General features: G+C 41.7%; 1 protein-coding gene across 1 annotated transcript in view; it reads right to left on the reverse strand.

Moving 5' to 3' along the window:
* HS6ST1 (heparan sulfate 6-O-sulfotransferase 1) overlaps window positions 1-12,775 on the reverse strand; it is a 203,002-nt gene that overhangs the window by 70,135 nt on the left and 120,092 nt on the right. The window lies entirely within an intron of this gene.

Raw genomic sequence — 12,775 nt, forward strand, 5'->3', positions numbered from 1 at the left:
ACTGTTGTTATCTTTTTTTTTCAATCTTTTAAAAATAAAACCTGCACCAAAATTTAAACAAAATATGCAAGCAGGATAAAAATGTCTCTGGAGCATTGGGAATCATTTGAACACGTGCTTCAGTATCTAAGCTCAGACTAGCCTGAAGGAGAAGCCCAAGTACAAAACACACCCCTAAGAAAGAAAACAAACATGCTAAGACAGTCTGCATTTGGAGAAGACCTTTCCAGAAACTAGTTCCCAGGGCCGCATTTAAACAAAATACAATGACAAAAACTTGCACTCTCAAAGATACTTTCTGCCTCAGGATGCAAACACACCTGTCTACAAGCTCCCATGACTACCAAAGCCCAAACCTGCCGCTCTTTCTACTGTAAAGTCCAGTGCAAATTCACATTTGATGAGTATTTAAGAGACAAGCTCCTAAGTGAGAACCTAACATACCACTTTAAAACTAAATTAATATACTCTTCAAAACAAAATGGACAAAATCAAAAGGGCACTGTTTAAATATTGCAGAACAAAGAGGTCCCAGTTTTACCTGTCCTCTATTTTTAACACACCTCAGATTAAAAAACTGCTACAAGAATATCATAATGACCACCACTGGCTCCTTGTGTCCTTGCATGTCAGCCTCCCTCTGCAACTGCAGATCTTACACTTAAATTAGAAACCCTGCGGGACCAAAAATACTGGGTGTCTTTCTGCTATGTTTGTCCAGCATCCAGCACAGTAAGAGTCTTGTTCTGCTACCTGAGCTCCTGTGCAGCGCAGCAACCTGAATGTGAAGCACGGACTAAAGCCATCAATGCAATGCAGCTCATACAAGCATGCGTCTCAGTGTCTTCCCGACCCAGAACCTCTCACAGTACAAAACGAATATAGCAAAAATAATGAGTAATGAGTTCTCTGCATTTGTGACCTTAGGAATCTACAATGAATGCTCCAGATTGAATGAGTATTCCTCAAGGGGAAGGAGGACTTGGAAGCAAGGACTAGCAAAGGCTGAGAAAGAAGGAAGCCTCAAAACCAGCACTGCTTGCTGGGTAGCTGTGTGGCACCAAGGTGGCATTTGACATAGCTTGAGTGCAACCACCACTCGGACTCTGAATGTGACAGAGAAAAACCTTCTGGTCTTCAAGGGGAAAACAGAGAAGCACCTCCAGCCTTGAAGGGACCGTTCCAGCCCTCAAAAGAGCATCCAAATCAGGGCCATCAATCAGTGCTGCTCTCTGCAATGCCTGTAGTCATAGAATCATAGAATCATTTAGGTTGGAAAAGACCTTTAAGATCATCAAGTCCAACCGTAAACCTAACCTACCAAGTCCACCACTAAACCATGTCCCTAAGCGCCACATCTACACGTCTTTTACAAAAAACTCTGAAGGAAAAAAAGAAGTAGTTCTTGCAGCAGGAAGACTTAAAGAAATGCAGCGTTGCAAAACCAGCCTCCATCCCCTCCAGAGAGAAGCCTGCCGTTCTTAGTCTCATCTCAGATACGCCCCTTCCCTGTGCTGCCTCTGCGACGAGACGCTTCTGCCACCTTCGTCTTGATACAGAGAAACTATCTCTGCCAACAAATTGACAGAGAATTTCAGTCTTAATAATCATCCTGCCCTGCACTTCAGTCTGATCCACATCCCAGAAGGAAGATTAATCCGCTAAGCTTCTCAGCTCCTAGAAACGATACTTACAGGCAAACAACTATCCCCACTCATTCTCTTCCTCAGATAATAATCAGAAAAATGTCTGTATTTGGCTCACTATGACAAGCTGATTTTAAACCTCCTAAGGAGCACAAGCTTGTTGGCTCTAGGGATAACCCTGCTCACCCCTCTGCTTTAGCCTAGCAGCCTGAGAAAGAACAAGGCAGGCCATCCACGGAAGGGTTAACGCAAGCTGGTTACATAGGCAAATCCTGAGCTCAGGGCACATCCACAGCATGTCAGGCCTCCACAGGCACTGTACAGTTAGCATAGAGACAGAAGTCCCCGGCAATCCTTGAGCTCTTTTCTTCTCCTAGACAGTATAATCACAGGTGCTGTTCAACTTGGCTTCAGTGTACTCATCACTATTAATGCATTCTTTTGATTTGCAAAACGACAAGCAGATATGGAGACATTATGGACATCTTGGCACCATGATGGAAACAGAATCCATTTACAATTAAGTTGGAAGTTAGATGGCTTTTTAGGAAGCCAGCTAAAGCTTTCCCTATAAAGAAATCAATATCTTTGAAGCTTCATCCTGCCACACCTTAGTTTGGAATAGGTATTTTGTAGAGTCATTGCAAGGATGAGAAAAGCAGTGAATAAAGACAGGAAACATAGCGGTCATGGCATTTAAGAAAGAATTAGGTACAATTTTTTTTTTCTTTTTTTTTTTTTTTAAGTTTTCCATTTTGAGGCAATTCTCTATAAATTATGCTTTATCCTACAAACTATGTTCATTTTTCTTATTTAGACTGTAAACCATTTGAATGATGAACCATAATTTTTAAATGTATTTATAATACAATCTACAAAGATATCACAGGAACTGGCGCTAGTAAATTACACATTTTTTCATATGTAGACATATGATTTCTGGCTGAAGAAAATTGCCTTTTAGTATTTTGTTCTCTCCTGGAATCAAAAGGTGCTGGAGGAAGACAGGACAAGCAATAAAATATATGCAACACAAACAGCTTGTGATAGGCTATGGTTGCTACACCTTAAGAGGTTAATTAGAGCAGCAATATAAAGGAGGCAGCAATGGAAACTAGAAGTAGCCCTGCAGGGAGAAGAAATAACTTGCCTAGCCCCAGCTAAGCACTTGCCAGGCACCAAGGTAAGCAGAGAGGGTGCACAGGGTAGAACAGACATCCAAGGAGTTATGTCCTCTTAAGTCTTAGCAAATCTTCCTCTAGCTTTGGCCTCAACTGCACACTACAATGGGTCAAAGTAAACACTGAATTTCTGGGAAGGAAGGTCAAGTTGAAATGGCTCAGCTCTTGCACACAAAGTAATTTTGGTTGCTCAGCACCACCTACATCTAACACTGTAGATTTAGAGTCTATGTGCTGTTTCATTCCAGATTCAGACTTTTCCAAATTTTTGCCCACTAGTGAAGGTCATCACTACACTGGCAGTTTTTTCTAGATTTAGCAAACATGACATGTACATGGAACCAAAACTTTGGAGAAAGCTATGTCCTCCATTTGACATGTGTTAAGGAAGCCCTAGGAAGAAACTGTAGGCACCTCATTGCAGCAAAATGAAAATGAAAATGAAAGCAGATGTACATGGGAATGACAGGAGCAGAGGAAGAAATTTATTGTTAATGTTTAATTAGACAGCTAAACAAGCTGGGAACACCGCACAGACATAACAGTCTTCACCTAAATGTCTGCAAAAAGAAACATTTCTCTTTCAGCAGCTCCACATTTTGTTCTCCCTCTTTTGGCAAAGTGCTTAAAATGTTCAGCGATCATATATTGTCTGAAGGCCTCACAGCATACAAGCCAGGCAGGTCATTCAAGAAAACTGTGAACTCACAATTTGCTCTAATTATTCATTTCTTTGTAAATCACTCTGAGGAGCCTTGATTACCTCAACACCTTCCTAATCCTGCTCTCAGGCAGCTTTCGCAAACTCACACCTACATTTTGTAGTCTTAATGATCCATTCTGCAGTGAGCTGGCTAGTTTCTAACACATTCTTCTACTCAAATTGGGCTCTTTTAAGGATAAGAAATCAAATCAAAGGGCTGTGCTGTAACTAATCCTTCTACCCTTCGAAAAATAAAAATCAACTCAGCAAGCTCAATAAAACTAATGGTAAAAAAACATAAGCCTGAAACCACTGAGTTAAACATCAGATTTTATAACAAACCCTCAGTCCTCCAGTGTTGAAATTCAACTACACAGGAGGGGTCCTTTTTTCTCCTTGCTTTTCTGAAGGCTTTCTTGATAAAGTTCTGTGACAGGACTAATTCTGTGTAACCAAAGTGTGCTAATTGAAATGCAACCCATCATTTCCTTCTAGGTGATTTGTTCTTAATATCTGTCCTGCATCAGGGTTTTGATACTTAGATGCACCCACTGTGCCATTGGAGAGAGGAAAAAACCGTATTAGCTGAAGCAGAGATGATGAAAAGCAGAGAAATCAAAGGGGAAAGGAGACAGAAGGCTTTCTCTCTTTAGTCAAGGCCGTTCCATATTCCCCATGACTCTCCAAAGCTGGGCCAGTGCAGACAAGTTGGCACTTGGTGCCCTGAAGGAACAAGCGGGCAGTTTGGCATGAAGCTTTGAAAGACAGCCTGGGTTTGGATCCCATCCTTGCTCTCCAGCTGACACCTGACTTTGGACAGAGCTCAACAGGAAGCAAGGCATCTGGAAAAAAGCCTGCAATTCCTTATCTAGGGAACAATGAGAAGCTAATACAGCAGCCTAAATGAGACATGACTCAATTAATGAGAGCTGATGGGGCTAATGACTAAACAGATGGTATTCCTAAAAAAAGATGAGGGAGGGAAATATAGCTGTGATAATCAACCTGCTGCAGTGCACATGGCAACTCTAATGCTGTCTCTTGCAGAGCATCGAAACCACTGAGAAAAGAGAGGACTGTTTGCCTCAAGTGCAATACAGAGCAAATTGCGAAAGGAAGCTACTCTGCATACCTGGACTAAGGCATCACGTCCCTCTTTTTGGCAGGCAGAAGATGATTTTATTAAAAAAGCCTCCTACTACAGTCACCAATAGGCCGGTACAAATTTTGTTACAAACATGATTTCTATCTCTACATGCACCCATTCTTTATTTTTCACAGATAACAGTAGAAACACTTTGCCAAAGCCTTTCAAAGACAGAAGTGCTTGGAGCCAAGACATGGCTCGAACTGAAGGAGCTTCTAATTGCAGAGTACCATACAGTGCTGTTGTCAGCATCTTTGTGCAATGGTAACTCAAGGACAGATAGACTGTCCCCTCTTGAGACACTCTCATACATTCCTGGAGCAGCCTTGTGAAGGTTTGACTGGTCTTGATCCCACTTACTGTTGTAACTCTGTTGAGATTACAGGTCAAGTGTTATGGGCCACTGGATTGTCAAGGCAAGTCAACATTAGGGTAAAGAGTGGCCTCTCTCCTTTTTGATGATATGTCAACTACAATTATATTTGTGATGTTTTATCATAGGCCTGAGAAACATTAATGAGCACAAACCTACAAATCTGATCAAAATACAATGCTTCCAGCTCCAGCTAGCGGCCTCCTTTCAAGCATTACCCATATGTTCGTTCATGAACTATTCTTCGATTAAGCTGCTGTGATCAATACATACAGTGTTGCTAAAGCTTCCTGTGGATTAAATATGCCACTGTAGCATGTCTGTTCTGGTAACAGGTTTTGCAACAATGGGCCCCTCTATGGTGTTTGCCAGCAGGAGGGAGGAGGGAAGGTTCATCTTGCTCAGCGACGCGTTATCACTGACAGGAGTGTCTGCTCTGGGGTGAACTTTTGATTTCCTCCCCTATATACTGACACAGCACACAGCTGTCTCCCCCCATGACAATCAGCCTAATGCAGCAAGCATTAGAGGCACTCACATCTTTTCAGATTTTTGATGTTTAGAAACAGGCTAGAAGAAAAAAAAAGAAAAAATAAATCAAGAAAATGAAATTTTCTATTCCTTTTTCTATTCCTTTTTCCTACTTATGGGCATTTCTGTATTTGATGCTCTCATACGTCATTTTTCACACAGGTTCTTGGTGCTGCCATTGGAGGGCACCTTGCTGTGACACCCAGCAACCCACAGGAGCCCATTCATGCAATAATCACCACCACCAGTAAACCCTCCCATTACATCGGGTATTTTTTCCAGAAGAGGAAAGTTAGCAACAGTTAACCGTTAAGTTCTAGCCAACAAGTGCAGGTTATTTCTGTCTCTGTAACAGGGTGACTAGGATGTTTGTGAGATTTATAGTTGAGCTGTATCATAACATTATTTCAGGGAATATTTGAACAGCTACCATCCATCCCAATTTCTAAATGCAATCAACTTGATATGCCTCATGACTACAGACAGCCTGTGACAGGAAACTGTTTTGAACAGAAATGGCCTCACCGATTGCCACTAACACTGGACACAGCGATGAGTAATTTTATGGCTAAGATGGGGAAAAGAGTTGCTCCTCAGGGATGATTCTGGGATGATCTGCTGGGTGCGTGACATGCCAAGGAGATGAGTGAGATTCTGCCCTTTTAGCTCTCCTGAGCTCTGACCTCTGGGATGAGGCTAACAGGGAGGTTAGCATGCAGATTCTGCCCACCTTTGTATTGTCTAGTGTGGACTTTCAGCCTCCTCTTTCAGCTGGAGAAAAGAAAGAAACAGCAGCACGGGTATGTCTAGTCTTGAGTTCTTTCCAACAAAAGAACATTAAAATATGCTCATTAAATTCAGAAAGATTCAGGGACTGATGTAGATAAAATTTAGGAAAGAACAAAACCAATAAAAGAAAACAAAATTCTCTGCTTCTGTTTGATACCTGCTTTTGAGTCAGTGCCCAAAGCCAACCGAGGCTGACTTGGTTGAACCTTTCTGCTGACTCTGACAGCAAGGAGCAGGGCCCACCCACCTCCCACTGAAAGAACATATCCATAGAAATTAGAAATGATTGTGAGGGAAGGAGGAAGAAACGAAAGCTCTCATGTGATAGTCTGAAATTACAGACAATAATGCAGGATTCATTATTGTTTCAGCCTTAGCTATACTAAACAACTAGATCAAAACTCTTTTTTTTTTTAAAGAAATACAATATTTTCTTTGTTTCTTTGTCCCTGTTCAGACCACAGAAAAAGGTTCCTCCATCTCCACTTCCACAAAGCACATGGTAGCATGGACTATGCCAAGCCTAGTTCAGATTAGCTTCAACAGTTCAAAGCAAGAAAGCATCCCTGTAAGGCAGGTGAACCGTTCTCCTACATTAAACTGCAGAATCCTTCTCAAATAAACAGTGCTGTTCCTTGTACTGCAATGGAAAGAACAATTTATGAATACAGAAAATCTTAGGCAAAAAGCATAGAGGGGGAATTCTTAGGCAGAAGCACAAGAGAATTAAACTGAACGTACTGGCACAGCATCAACAAATCTTTCAGAGAAAGGCTGACAGTCCTGCACAATAAATCTGCTCCCTCTTCGTTACAAGCCTGTCTGCAAGAACACTCTCCACTAAAAGCATTGCTATAGCAAAGTTCTATTTATAGCAATCCTCATGGCAATTCCCTACTTCTCCCCCTTCCTACCCCTTTTCAACAATCACAATGATCATCTCTCTTGGATGGTATTAAAACAAGGGTGAAGCTTGTGTTTCTTAATTTTAAGAAATGGTATGTACTACACAGAAGGACCAAAGAAAAGGTACTAGAATAGTGACATTCAGGTTTTACTAGTGTGAAGTCAGTTCATATGCATAAGATTTTTCTTGATTTTGCCCCCCTCTCCTCTTTTGATGATACCCTTCCTGGAGCAGAACCAGCCCCAAGGCTGCTTATCACACTGCAGGGAGAATGCATGCAAGTACACGTCATCTTGTGTGCATGCTTTCGAGAGAGTTTTAATGCAGGGGTTTTTGATGGACTCATATGAAGTCCCTGATTGACGGCTGCAAAATCTGTGATCCTATATCATGGATCAACAGGTACAGCAAAGACAACAGCAGCACAGTATTGTCTCCCCAACTTTATTTGAGCTGATGAAAGCCTGCCCATTTTTTCCAGCTATATTAGTTAGTCCAACAAAACATACTAACTACCCCTACCATCCTTTCTTCTCTTAAATCTTTTGATCATTACGTCCATAATATTATCACTGTTACAACTGATGCTGCAACATTAGAGATCACGTCTCATCAAGGGAAGATGGCTTGTGCTCTTTATTTGTTCACTCCTTGATCTCTCAGAGAGGCAGTTTTGAGAGTGGCAGGTGGCAGGGGAGTTGCATGCAATTCCCACATTTGTTATAAAAATGGAGCGCTTCTTATCACTGTCTTTTTAACGAGCAGCAAATCATCCAGGAGTGAGGCTGTACGTGTGCAGCGAGATTCTCTGGCTTTCCTGATTTTATTCTCCTACTTTCAAAATCAAAGACTCTTCCTTGCAGTCATACTCTCCATATGGGGTTTGAGTTTCTGGGCCAGGACTGTCTGCATTTGAGGATTACAAAGAGAAAACCAGGGCAGGGACACCATTCTTGTGGTTCTGACCCTTAGGCATGGGTTATTCAATTGCTGGGAGAGAAAATAGTGGAAACAGAATACTTATTATTTTTGTTCCCAGGAATTTACACTTCTGAACAAAGATTCTGCTGACACACACAGGTTGCTAAGCTTTCAGTTTGCTAGGTGCAGCTCCAGTTTTAGTACTCCAACAAAAGCAGCTGTGTCTAAACATCTTCTTTCAGACACTAGCTGTTTCCCCTAATCGCTCTACCCTGGATGAGTGCTGTCCCCCTTACGCCTGCTTCCAAGCACATTCAGAGACCTTAAAAGCCATCACAAACAGCATCACAAGCTCAGGGCAACACAAAACCAACCTGCGCAGTGTATGAGCAGGAACCTGATTAGCCAAAGGGCAACACAAGAACCAGAAGCCTCTGTGAGAAGGGTTAGTGAGGAATTCTAAAGGTATCTAAAGCATCGGTACATTGAGACAAACCAGGGAATAGCTGCATTATCTATATATCCCTCCTGATTCAATTTTCACTATACTGTTTCAATTCAATTAGGATTGTCATAATTTTCTGCATTAAATTAAAATGCAAACAATACCCTTTAAAAATATTTAAAACAAGCGACGTTTCAACTTTCATCACAGTTCGATACAGACAGGTATCTGCTTTTATCTTAAAGCTACATTTCCAGTCTGATACTTTTATTAAGTAACTTGAAACCATGAACTATTTAAGTTTCACTGTAAACAGCAGAAATGAGGTGGTGACACCTCCCTCACTGACTCCAGCTGTAGTGTCAGTTTATTCTTAGATAGGGATTACAAAGAGCTAACAAGGTGAGTTGTGTGTTATTAAAAAGTAACTGGCCAAATGACGAGTAGACCAGCTCTCAATGTCTTTTTCCATCCATCTTTAACGTTGCTTTACCTCAGATTTGTAAATTTTCCAAAAGCTTTCAATTATTAAACCATAACTGAAGTCCACAGAAACAGGCATGCGATATTCACAATAAAACTCCAGCACCTTCTGGAGTGTGAACAATTTGCCTTGGGGAGCACTGCTGTTACTATAATGTAGATTTATTCTCCATTTATAAATAAGAGTGAACAAATGCTAGTCCAAATTTTTTTCTTGTCATCACAGTTAAGGGAAAACAAACTATGACAAAAGAAGGAGAAGTCTCTGGATACTGATTATGCACAAAATGACATCCATATGAGTTTTGTTTTGGAATTTGAATGAGAAATTATTTAACAATACTGATGTTTTTCAGTAACTCCCTGGCAAGCACTTTGGAATTTCTTATCTTTCTTACAGTAAATGAGACTACTCAAAATTACCTGCTTTTTTTTTTTTTACCAAATGACAGTATTTGGTACTATTGCTTACAGATAATAGAATCTGAAAAGTAATTTCTTCCACTTTCCTGACTCTTTATGGGAAAAGTGGTCTTTTGTGCTTGTACTCAGTAAAGCACGCAGCGTTGGTCCAACTGTAACTGACACATAAGCCTCCAGCTGTGAATTCCTATATTACAAGTTTTCACTTACAGCTTCAAATGCTGAGTTTAACAATCACAGATTTAAAACAGGATCTCGGAAAATGAAGAAACATACCCACAACAATGATATACAGGATTAATGAATGTGAAAATGCTCCTTTGCTGAATTTCTTTTGATGCTCAGTGATTGCATATTTGCAGTGAGAAAGGTGCTATATATGATGTTACACCTTCCTTTATGTATTATATCTACATCTTCTATATAGATAAAGTGTCATATTAATCTTAATTCTTGTATTTCAAAATACTATTCCTTCCATTTAGGACCTTAATTCTCAAAAGGTTTTTGTATTATTTCCAGTGGGGAAAAAAAACCCACCCAAAAGTCACATTTCTACTGCCAGCAATCACTGTAACAAGCTCTCTAGCCAAAGCTGGGGGGATGTAAGTGTCAGGAAAACTGCCAAACCTGGCAGCCCCAAGTACCTGTGGCAGCTGCCTGAGCCCCAGCAGGTACTGCTTGTCCAGCCGCAGCCCTCTGTCCCCTTGCGTGAAAGGTGAAATAAAAAGAACTTGAGCAGGTGTGAATGAAACCTTCTGAAACATTAATAAAAAAACAGTGTTGTATTTTAATCTCTACAGTGCTTCAAAGTCTGGAAAAAAAAAAAATAGAATCCCAGACAGTAAAACCTGTTAAGGTAATGAAGGATTAAGATCACTAATACACCAAGGCTGCCCACAGCTACTTGGCACAGAACCCGATCTGCTGTGTTAAATGCCCCATCTCAATGGGGCAGCAGATGTGAAAATAAGCAGTGTTAACGATAAGGCCAGCTGATATAGTCTCCCTCACAAAAACTGCTGTATTTTAACATGGAAGGTTGACTTCTTATATTTAATCTCTAACCAATTTTATTTCCTGAAAAATTCCTTTGAGAGAAGTGGTTAATAAGAAAGGCACTATAGAAATAAAGAATACAGTTGATTGCATATGCAAATCTGTGTGTGAATTTTCATTGGGGAGGGGAATTTGCAGCTGAATGGGTTAATGATAAAAGCAATTGCTGGGCTTTTTAACTTTTTTTTTTTTTTTTTTTTTTCTCTCCCAAGCTCCACAGCTGAACACGATAGGATGTGAGAGGGGGAATGATAGCTAGGGACAGAGAGATTAAAAAGTACAAAGCCTTTTTGACTGCTTAAAATACTTCTGGCAAGCCTGATAGGGCCGGTGGCAGAGGACTCAGTGCTGCCTTGCGGGAGGACTTGCCTTCAGGCGTGACTCAGACAACCTTTTTCTCAAAGCCTCCACTTTTCGTATTTAGAAATCAGACAAAGAGCAAGAAAGGAGCAAGCTAGCGGAGGGAGCAGAGCAGTTATTCTTCTCTCAGGCACTGGGGCGCTAATGGGAAGGATGCCTATGTTGTGAAAGGCTGGAAAGGAATAAAGAAACAGAGAAATAAACAGAGAAATAAAAAGGCAGGAGCCCAAGCCCTCCAGAAGCAGTAAACCTTCCCTTCTTTTCTTTTCCGTGATATCTTTGGAAGCTGCTGCTAAGGCATACTGAAAGGGGTTTTTGTCAGAAGGCTTCTCTGCAGATGTCTTCTGATCCCTTTGGAGGCATTTCAGCCCCTAATACAGCTGTCACTTTCTCCCTGCTGCTCTAACAAAAAAATGGGGGAAAATATAATACTAATAAATTTCTGCCTAACCGACCGAACTGCCACTGACAGCCACCCACTGGGGACTTTGGCCTGCATGGGACACCCTGCTGACTGAGAGAGAGGCCCAGGGCTTTAAACTGCTTTCACGCCACATTAACACCCTGCCTGGCAGAAGCAGGATGGAAGAATCCAGGGCTGTCTGATCCCCTGAGCTACTGGGAGCTGCTGCTCTCTTCCCCCCTCCATCACTCCTTCGCGTCTCTGTACAAGTGGAAGCGAACAATACTTTTCTCTCGATGCAAATGCAAGGGAGAGGCAGGTGACGAAGCACCTTACCCTCACCCCCTTCCCTCCCTCTCCTCCTCTTTGTGAGTTCAAGCAGATAATAGTGAAAGCCAAGGCCCATCTGTGGCTTCTGAGCAGACTTTGTCCCAGTTACTTAGGCTCATCTCTAAGCCTACTTTAGGCTCCCTGCAGTTTAATGCATCTTTAAGAATTGTCATTCCACCGCTCCCTCGCTCTGCCCCCTCCTTGCTCTCTCTCCTGTTCCAGTCCCGCCTGCTCTCAGCCTCCCTCTCCCCCAATTAAAAATTCTTCACATTTGAATGAGCGTATTTTCACCATCGCTTAGCTCAGAAAAGGGCCCTCCCCCCTCTCCTTCGCATCCATTCTCCTGCTGAATAAAAACTGGGCTGAAGGAGCTCTTTTCACATATTATTATTTATTTAAAAGCTCTCCCTTGCATTTCATACAGAGCCATCAGTGTGTCAGGCTGCCTTGGGACAGCATCCTGATGCTTACAAAACCTCCACATTAAAATTTTCAATGCACTTGATCAACTTCAAAATTCAATTCTTCCGCCTTTATTCCCTCACTTCATGCTATACAGAAGGGTGAGGATCAGGTAAGAAAGACAAAGAAGTGCATTTTCTTGAGAATTATTCACTTATTCCCCCCCCCCCTAGTGCTAGTTGGAGAACACTGAAGGCCTGATAATTAACACATGAAATGACCGAGAGCTGCTGTCTGGGCTCAGCGCCTCTGAAAGGCAGATACAAGTTCAGCATGAAAAAAGTCCTGAATTACCTTTATCTACACCTATTAATATTTATTTGTAGTAGGACAGCACCAAGACAGACACAAACCCTGCCACAAACAGAATATATAATGCCCATCCCACTGGTCCCTGATGGGAGCAGAGACAAAGCTTTCTTCATGGCTGAGACCAGGCTTTTTCCTTTTTTCTGCCTTCTCTGTAGCAGGGGGCACAGTCCCCTTTTACAGTGACCTAGGGTTTTACTGGACACACCTCTGCTTGATCAAGGACCTAAAAAACCACTGGTGCCCACAGTTTCAGGTTTTGTTCCTCAGGGAACCAGAAAGCATTTGACAGCCCATAGATAT

The sequence above is a fragment of the Harpia harpyja genome, chromosome 12, assembly GCF_026419915.1.
Source record: "Harpia harpyja isolate bHarHar1 chromosome 12, bHarHar1 primary haplotype, whole genome shotgun sequence".
In the NCBI taxonomy this organism is placed as follows: domain Eukaryota; kingdom Metazoa; phylum Chordata; class Aves; order Accipitriformes; family Accipitridae; genus Harpia; species Harpia harpyja.